This window comes from Schistocerca serialis, chromosome 1, assembly GCF_023864345.2.
Source record: "Schistocerca serialis cubense isolate TAMUIC-IGC-003099 chromosome 1, iqSchSeri2.2, whole genome shotgun sequence".
NCBI lineage: Eukaryota > Metazoa > Arthropoda > Insecta > Orthoptera > Acrididae > Schistocerca > Schistocerca serialis.
This window is the reverse complement of record NC_064638.1, coordinates 204,844,351-204,860,146: the sequence shown is the minus strand read 5'-3', so window position 1 is coordinate 204,860,146 and position 15,796 is coordinate 204,844,351. Positions and strand designations below refer to the sequence as shown.

The window sequence follows — 15,796 nt, the reverse complement described above, 5'->3', positions numbered from 1 at the left end:
TATCCATAATGGATAAAATATTTAGCACTCTCATTCCCTCAGTTGAGACATAGCCGACCACTACAATCTTGAGCCTTGATCTGGCACCTTTGGGTTTTCATCTTTACACCTCTCTGAATGTGTTTATGGGTGGAAAAAGGTTTTGTACCGACGGTGAGGTAGAGATTGCCATCAAACAACAGGGCAAAGAGGGGGCGATTGACAATTTTTGACGAAGGTATCGGAAAGCTCATCCCTCAGCACATAAAGTACATCGAGAACGAAGGCGATTACGTCGATAGTAGGCTAGATACACAACTGTAAATTTGTGAGTCAAGAGGACTAACCGGATAAGAAACGGAATCTCTGCAGAATCGACGCGGGAAGGAATATATTAAGAATACTAACTAGATGTATGTGTTAAGGATTAACTTCCATGGATACCCATACAGGAAGAAAACAGTGAGTCAGCTGTTGTGATATAGACAAACGATAGAATAGACTGAATGCAAGTGACATTCTCAGGCAGGTGAAGAGATTGATACCGATGAGATAATCGTGACGAGCCGCATCCAATTAAAAGACTGCTTTTAAATAAAAAAAGACCAATACGTCACCTGTACTTACTTAAGGGCCAAAAGAGTGTCCCTACACCAAGAACCAGTCCTCTGCAGACCTTTCGCCATTTTACTACATTTTCTGATGTGGCAAGTTCCGTATGTGGAACATTATCAACTGCGTACAGCCTCACGGAACCTCCATCAGACCAGGTTATATTTATACCGTGAACAATAACGGTTTCCGAAACTCCTTTCGAGTACTTCCGAAGTTACTTTTACATCTGACGAGTTCGCCCACAACAGAACTCCACGGTGAGTTCTGTCTGCTAGAAAGTTTGATTCGTGTCACAGAACTGGTCCTACAATCGGTAAGCTTCCATTTGTTCACTAAACGACTGTGCGAAATGTTTTAGAATGCCTTCAGAGAGTCATTGCTATCTAAGCCCCTTTGGAAGTAACAGACCAACAGAGCGAACTAATTTACACAAGATCTCTGTTTGCAGAATCCACTTTTATTCCTATAAAGGAGACTTTATTTCAAGAAAGGTCATAACATACTAACATACCCCTGTTTCAGAATTGATGTAATTGATATAGGTCTTTAACTGTGAGTACATGCATCTCTACAACCATCCGTTAATACTAAGGCTGGAATTTAAGCTAAGTAGTTACCAAATAAGTTAGCAGATTACGGATACCATAATTACAGTCAAAATAAATTACTACTGCTCTTTCACCCAGTCACATAAAAGGCGCAGAATGCGGAGAATATTGCTTTAAAGCCCTATCGCAGCCTCATGGAAATGGTTTGCCTCTGGATATGATTTTCAGTCAATATCTACCCGGCACTGGCTACATACCCTTAAAGTTTGTTACGAGTATTTAGAAGCTCATGTTAAAGCAGGTGTGATGACATACCCACAGATTCGTTGGTCTGTTCTGTGCGCTGATAATATGGGAATTTAGTAACTTATGCGACTTTAGCCAAGAGCATATTGTTTTGGATTGGCAGAAACTGGGATCTAGTCACCATTAATATTTAAGTACGTAGATCTCTATAGAAGCAGGCGACAAAGACTTTTCTGGGTACGGTAACGCGTCATATTGTGAAAAAAGGGTCTCATCCAGTGGCAGTTATTTTGCTGTGGTCTGACGCGATACCATACCGAGGAGACATTTGTGTTGACAGCTATCGGTATGTTCCGAAAGTGAAAAAATGATCGTTAAATTGCCAATGAATAAGAATAATCTTTTAAAAATGTGGAACTCAGTGTAGTGGCCACGATGTAAATCAAAATAGGGGACATTGCATGGTGCAACCGAAGTCAAAGCTTAAGTGGAAAAATGTTCTTGAGTTAAAATTCCTTAGACGTCGTTTCAGACATGGCTCGTTTGCAGACTGTCCATTCTTTGTCATTATTGACGGCACAAAACTGTCAAGTAGCGACTGCTGTGGGGACGAAATGCCTGTCTCCATAATTGTGTCACACAGCAATAGTTTTGTCATCTGAAAATCTCTAACTCGTTCTGAGAACAATCACATGTAAACGAGCTGTGTTATTTCAATGAATTATGTAAAAGAATACTCCAAAAAGCAAAATACTATTACTAAACGACGTTTCACAAAGGAAAATCAAGAAGTCGTACTGCCAAACCATTCCTGTACCAGTGCCTTTATAAGGCACTTAAATCAGTGCGAGTGAATCGCTAAAATCCTGAAGGTGCCATATACAGATATACTCTTAAGATTGGGTCGTGAAAGGAACTAATTGCAACGCTCACCTCTTAATCCTAGAGTACCACAAGTCTCTTAAGCATATAATTTATCATTGTAATTGAAATGCTATGCCGATAATGCGCATCTACGAGGAGAGAATCAGGACTGGTCTAGAGAACTATCTCCTTTTTCACTGCTGAAATATGTTTTGAGTTTCAAGATAAGTCAACCTCCAGCAAAAATGACCTCTCGAATATTACTTGCTAGGATTTTAAAACATCAATCAAGCGAAATTCACTCCGCAGTTTCACATGCGATGTTCTAAGACGTCATTAAGACAACGAGATGGATTAGGCCCCTATTACAGAAGCCACTGTCATACAGAAAATCTCGCCAAATGCAGGACTGAACTGACTATTCGTTGACAGACAAAACTAATTGTATTAAAGTCGACACCACTCTGAGAACATGGTATGGCGATGAAGGGAAAATGGAAATAAGAGGAGAGATACTGAAGTCTGCAGAAAATACTTAGCAGGAGAAGGAACTAGTTCGAGGGTAACGTGCTAAGGGCGTCCAGATATAGTTTTCGTGACACTGGAGCGAACAGTAGGGAGGTAACATTGTATTGACAGATTAGTTTAGGCTATGAGAAATAAATCATGTAGGGTGTTGGCTATAACATGTTGAGAAACATGAAGACATCAGCAAAAGACAAGGAAAATAACAGAAAAAGGAAAAACGGGGACCTTATGAAGTCAGTTGTCAGACTGAAGCATCTTTAGCTTGGTGGTACGGATGATGACCAAAAAGAAATTAGAATGTAGCACGGTGTAACATTGTTTATGAATATGAAATATAACCATTACATTGCTGAAATGGTTGAAAATAAAGAAAGTTACATTCCTCGGAACACCTCTTATTTCGTGAAATGTTCACAATATCAGAACAAGGATTTTGGCCAATGGCAGTAACGGAGGACCTAGTTTTGTTGTATGCTTAATGCTCTTGCATCAACCAAGATACTTAAGCAAGTATGATCTTTTAAATGGAATGGTTCGGTTTTTCTAAAAGCTTTGAAAAGCTGTTAGCACAGCGGTATAATGCTTGTTAATGTTGGTGCTGAAAATCTTCGCAGACGTATCGGAGAGTTGTAAACTTAAAAGGCAATGCACCGGGAATCGGTTGTTGCTCTTTAAACACTGCCTTGTGCGGCTTTCGTACTTAGCTTCGTCGTTTTACCAAGCATTTCGACTGTTTTTGTTTCCGCAAATATTGTTGACTTAAACGTGAGTACGTACATACATTTGACACAGTTTTCTCGATCACCTTCTGATACGCTTACAAAAACCCCAGCCAAACTGTATCTAAGGGTAAAAAGTTCTCTGTTAACTTGCCGCTTCAAATTTTCATAAAGTCCAGAGCTTTCAGTGACTGTCTCCACCATCGTCATCAGGGGCTAAGGCTGGCTATCGTGAACCCGCGAGGTCCCCACTTTTATGACAGATGACGGCCCCTGGTGGCTAGATTACGTCATAAGAATATCAGGGAAATGGTTCGAGCTGAGATGGTGCCCTCTGCGTCCATAGATTACGTCAGGATTTTTTCCGAATTTCACTCAGAATGGGAATCGAGAATTTTCCATCCATAAACTCCATCTCGAAAGCCTTGGTATCTACGTCGTATAAACTAGGCCACTCCCTCCCATCTGATTACTATCATTTGCCGTAGAATTCTTTTCGATGGAACGACAATGAATATCAACCACGTGCAAAGAAGCAAGAATGGAAAATTAAATTGAGAGAGAGAGAGAGAGAGAGAGAGAGAGAGAGAGAGAGAGAGAACTTAACATTACAGGCTGTAACGATAGTCGGCAACTATCTTGAAGGAACTGATCGGGCAGCTCATAATGTTTTAAACCAAAAAGAAACGTAAAGCATTCACGGTGAGAACCCTGTATGGAGGAACTAAATGACTGCTAGAATGCTCGACTGCTGCGTGGGGGCCGTGCGTGCCATTTCCAACTGACGCAAATTTTTAAACGAAAATGCATGTAGTACGAGCATTTCCATGAAGAGCAAAATACATAAACGTTAAAAAACTACACCTATCACTTGATGGCACATAGGAGGAGAAACAATGGACGTAGTCTTTATGTTCAGTTATCTCGAACCCAGACTTCTGCTGCCGGTGACTGCAGCCAAAAAATCAAGAGACGCTTTTTACTTGGTAGAAAGACAGCGTCAAATGTTGACAATGTTTTGAGGAGTCAACACATAATATCAACAACAAAGATCCGTACAATAAGGGCTATGATATTTCAAGTTGTGACGTACGGATGCGGATGTGAGATCGGCACAGAACGGACTCCTTTTATCGGTGGTGCTGGGAGAAACTCCTTAGAGTCACAGGAATCTCAATGAGAACGAATAGGACAGTATTGTAGCTTATTAAACCTGATGGCTCCTTGCAAGATCTGATACTGACTAGAAGACTGAACGTAAAGTTCAGAACACAAAAGTAAGTCTCCCAAAGCAGTTCGATACAACTCTCGAAATTATCGAGAAAATCGACTTTGCGGTTTTCCGAGCGTTTTTAATTCACCAAAGGTAGAACAGTTTTTCTGTGGGCATTGTGGATCTGTGGTAAAATACTTGACTGTCGCGTGGGGGCCGTTTGGGCAATTTCCAACTGATGCAAATTTTTAAACGAAAATGCATGTAGTACGAGCATTTCCATGAAGAGCAAAAGACATAAACCATAAAAAAACGATAGCTCTCAAGACCGGTAATCCCAGGTTCGAGTCTCATTCGGCTATTGCTTTTTTCGTTTATCTTTCTCGCTCAGATTACTTATGTCATTTAAATATCAAGTTCATCAAATATATTCGGATTAGCGTATATATATAATTTTTTATAACTATCATCGTCAACTAACAGTAAAGTGCTTACTGTACAATTTGTAAACACACGTAGAAGACAAATACTGTTAACTACCTCCACAGAGAAGGGCTCTGGTATCGAGGTTTCCCCTCAGCTAACATGCAATTATCATAAAAATTATACTGATATGTGCTAATTAGCATATATTTGGCGAATTTTACATTTAAATGACGAGGACATTCTAATGAACGAAAAAAGTAATGACCCAAATGAGACTGGAACCAGCAATGCAGCGTTTACCAGTCTTGAGCGCAGCCGATATTTTCATCTCTCTCTTCACAACAAGGGCACATAACATGCGATTTTGTTTAAAAATTTGCATCGGCGGGGAATAGAAGCCGAATCCCCCCCCCCCCCACCTGGCAGTCAAACAATCTACCACAGACACAACGCCCATCAAAAAACTGCTCTATGTTTAGTGAATTAAAGAAGGTTGGAAATTTTAAAAATAATTTTTCTCCACTATTCCTTAGAGTTGCAACGAACAATATTTGGTATTTGAGATTTGAGAGCTGAACTTCACGTACCATGAATATAAAAATGTTACGAAACTCCATTTGTCACATGGTGTACTTTGTGGAACAAAAACTGACCTATTTGGAGCACGTCATAAGAAGATGTGATTCGTTGGAAAAGACGTTAATGCTGGGTAAGATCGAAGAGACAAGAAGAAGGCGGCGAAGGCTGAAATGGATCGAAGGCATCGCGGAAGTAATGGATTCCAACATGGTAATCTATGGAGAAAGTGCAGTGGGAGAGAGGGGAGGGAGACAGAAGGAGAGAGAGAGAGGGGGGGGGAGGGAGAGAGAGAGAGAGAGAGAGGAGAGAGAGGGGGGGGAGGGAGAGAGAGAGAGAGAGAGAGGAGAGAGAGAGGAGAGAGAGAGAGAGAGAGAGAGAGAGAGAGAGAGAGAGAGAGAGAGAGAGAGGGGGGGGAGGGAGAAAAGAGTGATTGGGGAGGGGACAGAGGGAGACTACTTGATCTCATCCCCTCCTATTACGAGTCTAGAGACTTAACAGCTACGGAACTTCGCTCTTAGAGTACGAGGACGGGCAGCGAAGACTGACAGCCATTTATGAGATCGTGAGAGAAAGTTTCAGAAATCTCAGAATAGCTATCTGAAAACAGACGCGAATTATCTCGGACCGAAGAGGAAGGGTAGCCCCCGCGCCCCTCCAAGCAAACCCGCCCGAGACCGGAGGCAGTACCTCGCCGCTACCGGCCACGCAGCCACTCACTCCCGTACGCACCTACCTGCTTCGGAGCGCGCCCGCCAAAGACAGACGTGGCGAGGAAGCAGGCCGCCTCAACGTGGCAGAGGCTAGGTGCGCCTAGCAATATAGGCCGCCCCCACGCCGCGTGGTGGGGCAGGGCGCGGCCGACACCGGCAGGCATACAAAGAGGCGAAGCGAGGCGAGGCGAGGCGAGGTAAGGCGAGCGGCGCGGCGCGGCGGCCAGAACCAGTTCCGCGCCGCTCTGCCAGGGGGGATGCATTCACGCCGTGAGCTCCCCACAGGCCCGAGACTACTGCATACAGTGGCTGGACCAGTGCGTTCGGCAGCGATCAGCCGTTTCCTTGCAGTGGGCATAAACCAGAGCTCACGATACCATACGTCAGCTTTGGCCACTGACATCATCATCTCCGAAACGCAAATTGGTATTTTGTCGAAAACTGACATTCTGCCACAGTGTGTGCGCAAGTTGGAGATCGACTCCTTCAATGAAGAAGACAGCAACCAGCTACTATCGACAATATTCTTATTCACGTAAATAATGCAACTGGTTTATCTTCAGATGGATGTTAATTTCAAGATGCACATTTTTTAAAGTTTACACAAGTTCTTGGCTCTTTATTGAAGCCTAGTGGTGAAAGATTCGTGGGATGGTGATACCCTACAGTATTAAATGTTATATGAAAAGACGATTGAACACAATGTAAACAATTATTTAAGGATGAGAAGCTGTAGTCGGCTGAAAAAAAAAGTGGAATTCGTTGTGTGACATTAAGGAATATTCTCGCTTCAGGCCCTACAGGTTCATGAAATTCCGATAGTCCGATAGATTGGGGCACCGTACGCAGTCTTCATAATAGCATGTGTAACGGAGGTGCGTTCCTAGAACTGTCATTGAGTCTCGTCTGGCGGAAACCCAGAACATCGCAGATATACACAGGCGCTTGGAGAATGTCTGCGAAGACCTAGCAGTGAACAAAAGCACGGCGAGTCGTTGGGTTATTCACAATTTGTACAGAAAGCAGACTGCAGTTGCAAGAGTCAAGGTACACGAGAGAGAGGCCACGGAAAGTGAAGCGTGCAGTTTAAATACGATTCAGTAAAACAGCGTGTGGATACTGAGAATTTAATTGTTACAGGATAGCCGAATAATTGTATGTGCAAGCCTTCTACGTTACGAAAGAAAACATTGTCCATTATTGGCTGCACAAACTTTCAGTTTATTTGCTGTTAGTCAGTATTGCGTTTCAAGTTATTATCCAGCAACATTCAGATAATCTCTATAGAACACGTAACAGATGTAACATCCACTAGTCTACACGTGAAACCACTTATAAACACTAACTTGATCCGTATCCAATAGGAACAGATTGTTTATAATACATGTGAGAGAGCCACGTACGATAACTTATTTCATACCAAAAGGCCAACAACTTTAAGACGTAAGGCATGAAAATAAGTTTCTGCGCTAACAGTAAAATACAAAACAAAATCATTCACAGTACCAAAACCACTACGGAACGATGTTGAACGTCAGGTGTGTACAAACTCATTTGCATCTCGTGTCCAAGCGTCTAAATCTGACAAACTGGTAGAAGCTTCACAGCAAGATTCAAAGAGCACATGGGTGTACTCCGTGTTAACAACCTGAACAAATCCAGCTTTGCCACACGTCTTGCCCAACAATATCATTCTGCAAACAGCACAGAACAGGGAAGCTCCAGATACTTCATCTTGCTACCGAAGGCGTGGACCTTAGCTTTCTTGGAGAAATTCGAACATTTACCAACATAAATACAGCATTGAACCCCCTTTTCAACGACCAGATTTAATTGAGAAACAAATTTTTCCTTCACGATTTCGAAGAATTATTACCTCGAAACAGCTGTTGGATTCCCGGTAGTGGTGCAGGGTGCACACAGCCTCGCGAGACCAACTGACGAGCTTCTCGACCTATTAGAGTCAAGAAGCCCGATAACAACTGGCAGCGTTGTGCTGATCACATGCCCCTCCAGCCGCAACCCATGACGCCATCGCAGAGGCTGACACGGCGGCCGGTCAGGCCCTATTGGCACTTCTAGTGCCAGAGTGCGGAAATTTACGTAATTTTATACCTAGTATGTGTCTGTTTTGTAAGACACCTGGTTTGTAAATTAATTGTTTTAGTTAAATAATTTTTCATGCAAGGCTACATTTCACTGAATAGACATTTCAGACGTTTAGACATCTTTGTCATTTTTCAAGAACAGCATCATTGACACGAATGTACAATCTTGTATGGTTTCAGCACGCTGTAGACAGTATTCCTGAAACATTCGAAACATATGGAATGCTCCACATATACCCTAGCCCCAGAAGGCCACCAGGTAATAGGAGTAACGTAATATGAAATGCAGTACATTCAGGTCTTCCGATGTCGGAATGCATAAGTCTCCGCAGAGGCCACTTCCGTCGCAGCTGAAGGTGACAAGTACCTGCTTCGTTAACATGCTGGCATTTCGCACCATAGCATCTGATGCCACATCAGTTAACTTGTAAGTAGGCTGTTTATGTTTTCTTATTGGCAACGTTACGTAGCGCTCTGTAGGAAAATCACTGGCTGTGCTGTGCGCAGTCTGTGGCTAGTTTGCATTGTTGTCTGCCATTGTAGTGTCGGGCAGCGGCAGCTGGATGTTAACAGCGCGTAGCGTTGGGCAGTTGGAGGTGAGCCGCCAGCAGTGGTGGATGTGGGGAGAGAGATGGCGGAGTTTTGAAATTTGTAAGACTGGATGTCATGAACTCTATATATATTATGACTATTAAGGTAAATACATCATTTGTTCTCTATCAAAATCTTTCATTTGCTAACTATGCCTATCAGTAGTTAGTGCCTTCAGTAGTTAGAATCTTTTATTTAGCTGGCAGTAGTGGGCTCGCTATATTGCAGTAGTTCGAGTAACGAAGATTTTTGGTGAGGTAAGGGATTTGTGAAAGGTATAGGTTAATGTTAGTCAGGGCCATTCTTTTGTAGGGATTTTTGAAAGTCAGATTGCGTTGCGCTAAAAATATTGTGTGTCAGTTTAAGCACAGTCGTATATAATTTTTCTAAGGGGACGTTTCAAACTTTTAAATCACTTCTCTGATTAGCCACTGCGTTCTCCAAAATGTTTAGTAAATCCTCTTGGCCAGCCCGATCACCAGACGTAAACCCACTGAAGCACGTGTTGAATGTTGTCTGACTTGAACTGATCTACAGGTCTCTCCAGGTCTCCGTCATACCTGCCGTCAGGGAGCCTCCTGGGTAGTGCAGAACGGCGATTCATAGCTGAACACAATGCGAGGACATTCGTCAGCAGGCCATGCATCCCACTCGCGGCTGCACCACTCGAAACGCAGCTGTTTGTGTTGTGTCAATAACACGGGCGGCAGCTCATTAGTCTAGCTGCTGCTAGTCTTTGACCAATGGCGCCAGATGACACAAAATGTTTCACGGAGACCATTACTTGTTCTCGGATCGCACACGTAGATGCGAAGGTCTTACGATGTGCTTGGTGCACAAAACGGTGATGCTCCCTTGTAGATGTGAGACGTGATCGTCCACAACTTTGACGATGAGAATGCCTGCCCTTACATTCCCATGCAGTATAGTGGTTCAAATGGGTCTGAGCACTATGCGACTTAACTTCTGAGGTCACCAGTCGCCTAGAACTTAGAACTAATTAAACCTAACTAGCGGTCGCTCGGTTCCAGACTGTAGCGCCTAGAGCCGCACGGCCACTCCGGCTGGCTGCAGTATAGTATCAGGTTACTGTCGGATCCCAATGCCCCACAGATCTGGATGTTTCACAATTCGACCATTTAACCAAATGGGGATCCACAATGAGATCCCTTCCAAACACTTTCAGTTACTGATAACGTTATCTCACATCTCCGTATCCTTCACAGTGGTTACTCAACACCTCGCACTGTTCGTCCTCATATGCCCTACCGGGCACGGTAACAACACTAATGCACTTTCGCAGAGATTTGTAGCTCTAATCGTTTACAAATTTCCCTATGGTGCGTACGTGTACGAAGTTACACTGACCATATCTTCCGAGTGCTGCATTTCTTTTTGTAAGGTACTGCATTTTACAGGTACAAGGGGGAAAAAAATATTGCGTACGATTCCTCACAGTTTGCAAAATCAATGAGTGCAAAATCGATGAGGGCTGTTTTGGAGTTGTTATTTCCTGGTAGACAATCTAGGTTTATTTTGAGTTTTGAAAGTGTATAATACAGATGTGGTGTGCAATAACGGCCTGTGACCACTAAAACGTATTTATGTTGTCGCTTACCTACGAAGTACAAGCACCCACATAACTGTCGTCTGTTTCCACCCAGTGACACAGGTAGCCCAGAATAAAACACAGCCGGCCGGAGTGGCCGTGTGGTTCTAGGCGCTACAGTCTGGAACCGAGCGACCACTACGGTCGAAGGTTCGAATCCTGCCTCGGGCATGGATGTGTGTGATGTCCTTAGGTTAGATAGCTTTAATTAGTTCTAAGTTCTAGGCGACTGATGACCTCAGAAGTTACGTCGCATAGTGCTCAGAGCCATTTGAACCATTTGAATAAAATACAGCGGTACTCATAAATCGCCTACGTCGTCCTGATTTAAAGAAATCTATCTAATGATGGGCAAACAGTACTTCGAAACAGGTGGTGGGAAGGACAGTGAAAGTGACTGCCTGTAGTTTTCTGAGTATTTCAAGTGTTTTTCATTTATTATTTTGTGCTAACCCAATTTTTGTTGCTCTCGCCTTCAGTCCGCTGCCAGGTTTGATATCGCCCTTCAAGCTTTACTACACACATCATCTTTGCGTAACTACTGCAGCCTACATCCCCTTTGATATCGCCCTTCAAGCTTTACTACACACATCATCTTTGCGTAACTACTGCAGCCTACATCCCCTTTAACCTCCTTACTGAGGAGAAGCGTTGATCTCTTCCCTACAAATCCCATCCTACCGTCCCTCTCCTCCTCCAGCCACGCCCTCAGGCACTTCTCTCAGTTACCAAATTAACTATTTATCGGTGTCTTAGGACTGATTCTAGTGTAATTGCGGTAAAATAAACGTGTCGAAGAAAACGACTTGTATTTCTTTTTTGACTTCTGATGTCTTTTTAACTCAGATTCAGGAAAGTTGTGATTTTCGATTCATTGTGAGTCATAGGCATTATATTGCGTCCAACTACATATCGTTTCCAATCGGACAGTGTGCACATGTTTTTTTCTTCTTCTTTCTTTCAAGCAATGGAAATCGATAAGACCACGTATCTTTTGAATACAGAGTGAATCATCTAAAGCTTGCATCGCAGATATTCCGGAAATGGAAAGTGCTATTTATGTGTGGTTTCAGAAGAATGGATTAGAAGTCAGGGACTCTTATTTTTACCAATAAAAAGAATTTCATAATGCCTCGGAAGTCCATTTTTTTTAAGGTACACTATTTGAATGGAACAGTGCCTATTTACATTAACAAAGTGAAAGTAGGGTAAATTAGTATCTCAGTGACGTTTGTTGCACGATTCTAGTGCCAATCGTTTGCCAGATAATTTATTTTGAAAAGTTCCCACATCGACACTTTTTTGTGGCATTCAGCCTGCGTTGTTGCTAGGCACGATGCGATGTTCCTTACAGTATGCTTTTGTGTTCCTCGAATGTATTGCAACTTGCTAGTCAATATGTGATAGTCCAAGCAGCAGGTCGTGAATGAACGATGGCATTTACCAATGTAGAAAAAACTGACATGTTCATGGTGTATGAAGACTGTAGGGACAATACAGTTCGTACTTGTATGGTGTACGCTGCAAGATATCCCAACAAACGTCAACCATCTCGGCAATCACCAATAACGCGAAAGTCATAGTGTAACCTAAACGACGTAACAGAAGGAAGCAAGTGACGACAGAAGAGCGGGAAATTAATGTTCTTGTTGATTTTGCAGCTGATCCGCACGTTAGCTCCCGCGCTATGGCAATGGAAGTGCCGTGAGTCAGGCAACTGTCCTACGCATTCTCCATCGACATGGATCCCATCCCTATCCACATCTCTCTCCATCAAGAGTTGCATGGACGTGCTTGTGAGAATGATGTTAACTTCCGTAGTTGGGCATTGAGACAGCGTCTCCAGATGTATCACGTATCCTGTTTAGTGATGAAGCCACATTTACCAATCATGGTCAGGTAAACCGCCGAAACGTGCGCTATTGATCCGTAGACAATCCACGTTGGCTTTGTCAAATGGAACGCCAGCGCCCATAGAGTGTAAACGTGTGGTGTTGGACAGTGAACCATCAGCTCATAAGCCAGTTTTTCATACACGGAACACTGATCGCGCACATATATCGCTATCTCCTAACAGACCATCTTCCACGTGTCCTAAAAGACGTTCCTCCGCGTACTATGAAGAACCTGTGGTACCAACATGATGGCTGCCCAGTCCACAGTGCACGTAGTACCATAGCTTGTCGTTGGATTGGCACAGAGGACCTATACCTTGTCGGGCCCGTTCCCCGGTTTTGACCCATGTAGACTTTTTTTCTGTGGGTAAAGCTGAAAGGCGCTGTTTGCAAGGATATGCTCCCCATTATATGAAACAACATAGTACTGCAGCCTGTTCGGACTTCTCCGTTGAAATGCTAGTTAGTGTGCAGCAGTCGTTCCGTACCAGACGAAGTGTGTATTGCCACTGCCGGTGGTCATTCTGAACACGAACTGTGATGCGATATTGCAGTGCCTTTGTTATTCTGAATTACGAAGCAAAGTTTCCTCCGACGTGCATGTAGTGTGCAGTGTAGAGTTCTATCCGACTTATTACGTATATCATTGGCTTAGCGTGACAGAAAGAGCTGAAACCCAGAAAATACAGATAACCATGGTGATCGACGTGTTTGTCGTCCGACAGAGGAAATTGATGCTGGTTATAAATTGGTAGTGACAGTTTTATCGGTAGCTGTCCGTGGTGATTGAAATACCCAAAACAAATATGTCTTCGCACAAGGGATTCAGATGAGCACACCCCTTGTCAAACGGAATAGATCAATGTAACTTAGCGATTTGACAACTAATACCCGCAGACCAATCTTCTGTATTCTTAGATATCATAATTATCGATGTAATTCGATTTCCTTGTTCCTCTTTCAGTGTTATATGTCATTCTGTATCGAGGTTTAAAGTACGGATATATTGGCCTGTAAGTTGCTAATTCTGTTTATGGGAGACTAACAATGAAACAGTAATGATAAGAGTTCAGCTCTAAAGGGAGGTCGCTTGTCTCAATGGAGCGACCTTTAGGTCATCTTGGTGACAAAAAGTGTAGTCGATAGTAAGCGCGGTCAAGGCGATTACGGAAGACCCGGTTCATTAAGATAGATGTGAATCTCTCTCTAGAGTGCCTGTGATAGTACGTTCCTTTGCCGTTTCAGATAACAGAGGGGAATGACTAGGAATGCTGAGTGAGTGGGTAGAAATATTTGTACATTATGATTATCACTTTATTGTACTGATTCTTGTACTATTAAATATCCACGGTAGTGACTGTACATGAAAGACCAATTAGTTACAACGTAGTCATTGGTCGGAAACTAGTGACGCTCCTATTCGTGCGCTGATCATACGACAGCGTCGTACAAAGTTTTTTTTTTTTTTTTTCTTTATGTTGCTTTCTCCAACTTGTTTCTCTGCAATACTTTTTTTCAGACAAAAACAGAGATGTTTTGTATAAAGATCAATCTACGACACCAAGATCTGCAAATGTTGTACACGAGGATGAAGGCTGAAATCTGAGCGCACGATCTCAGAACTAAGCATACTGCGCTGGTCAACCGTGGCTATTTCGTAACTTAAAATCAAGGACTGTCAACAGCAGTTAAAGCACATCTCAGTTTAAAGCAATTGTCACTAGCCCGCAGGACACATGGTAGAAGATCCAACAGTGTGCTCCCGTTACGAAAACAGCCTGGGAGATAACACATCGCTCGCGTTTTGGTTGTCAGCAGACAACGTGCAGATTCCAGAATGAATTTCACTCTGCAGCGGAGTGAACACTGATCTGAAACTTCCTGACAGGTTGAAACTGTGTGTTGGACTACTACTCGATCCTGGGATCTCTGCCTTTGCGGGCAAAAGCTGCATCGACTGAGCTAACCAAGCGTGATTCACGACACGCCCTCTAAGCTTCACTTCCACCAGTACCTCTTCTCCTATGTTTCAAACTTCACAGAAGTGCTCCTGCAAGCCTTGCGGAACTAACACTGCTGAAAGAAGGAATACTACGGAGACACGGCTTAGCTACAACCTAGGATGGGACCTTGCTGTTCATGTTGCACGAATTTTATTCAGAAAGTAAGGTCCGATTGGTCGCTAAATGGAAACCATATTAAAAACAAAAATGTTTTATTTTCAACAGTTAGCTACACCTTCCAGTAACTTCTCTACGAGGGCAGTTCAATAAGTAATGCAACATTTTTTTTCCTCGGCCAATTTTGGTTGAAAAAACCGGAAATTTCTTGTGGAATATTTTCAAACATTCCCGCTTCGTCTCGTATAGTTTCATTGACTTCCGACAGGTGGCAGCGCTGTACGGAGCTGTTAAAATGGCGTCTGTAACTGATGTGCGTTGCAAACAACGGGCAGTGATCGAGTTTCTTTTGGCGGAAAACCAGGGCATCTCAGATATTCATAGGCGCTTGCAGAATGTCTACGGTGATCTGGCAGTGGACAAAAGCACGGTGAGTCGTTGGGCAAAGCGTGTGTCATCATCGCCGCAAGGTCAAGCAAGACTGTCTGATCTCCCGCGTGCGGGCCGGCCGTGCACAGTTGTGACTCCTGCAATGGCGGAGCTTGCGAACACACTCGTTCGAGATGATCGACGGATCACCATCAAACAACTCAGTGCTCAACTTGACATCTGTGTTGGTAGTGCTGTCACAATTGTTCACCAGTTGGGATATTCAAAGGTTTGTTCCCGCTGGGTCCCTCGTTGTCTAACCCAACACCATAAAGAGCAAAGGAGACCCATCTGTGCGGAATTGCTTGCTCGTCATGCGGCTGATGGTGACAATTTCTTGTCAAAGATTGTTACAGGCGATGAAACATGGGTTCATCACTTCGAACCTGAAACAAAACGGCAATCAATGGAGTGGCGCCACACCCACTCCCCTACCAAGAAAAAGTTTAAAGCCATACCCTCAGCCGGTAAAGTCATGGTTACAGTCTTCTGGGACGCTGAAGGGGTTATTCTGTTCGATGTCCTTCCCCATGGTCAAACGATCAACTCTGAAGTGTATTGTGCTACTCTTCAGAAATTGAAGAAACGACTTCAGCGTGTTCGTAGGCACAAAAATC

At 43.4% G+C, this 15,796-nt stretch overlaps 1 protein-coding gene across 3 annotated transcripts in view; it reads right to left on the bottom strand.

The window, feature by feature from the left end:
• The window catches only part of LOC126465638 (organic cation transporter protein-like), a 254,040-nt gene that overhangs the window by 137,940 nt on the left and 100,304 nt on the right, over positions 1 to 15,796 (bottom strand). Inside the window, exon 1 of one of the 3 annotated variants that reach the window (XM_050096323.1) lies at positions 6,451 to 6,527. The exons of the other annotated variants lie outside the window; for them this stretch is intronic. The gene's annotated coding sequence lies outside the window, so the exon portion shown is untranslated. Of the gene's footprint in view, positions 1 to 6,450; positions 6,528 to 15,796 lie in introns of those variants that run through there. 3 annotated transcript variants of the gene reach the window in all.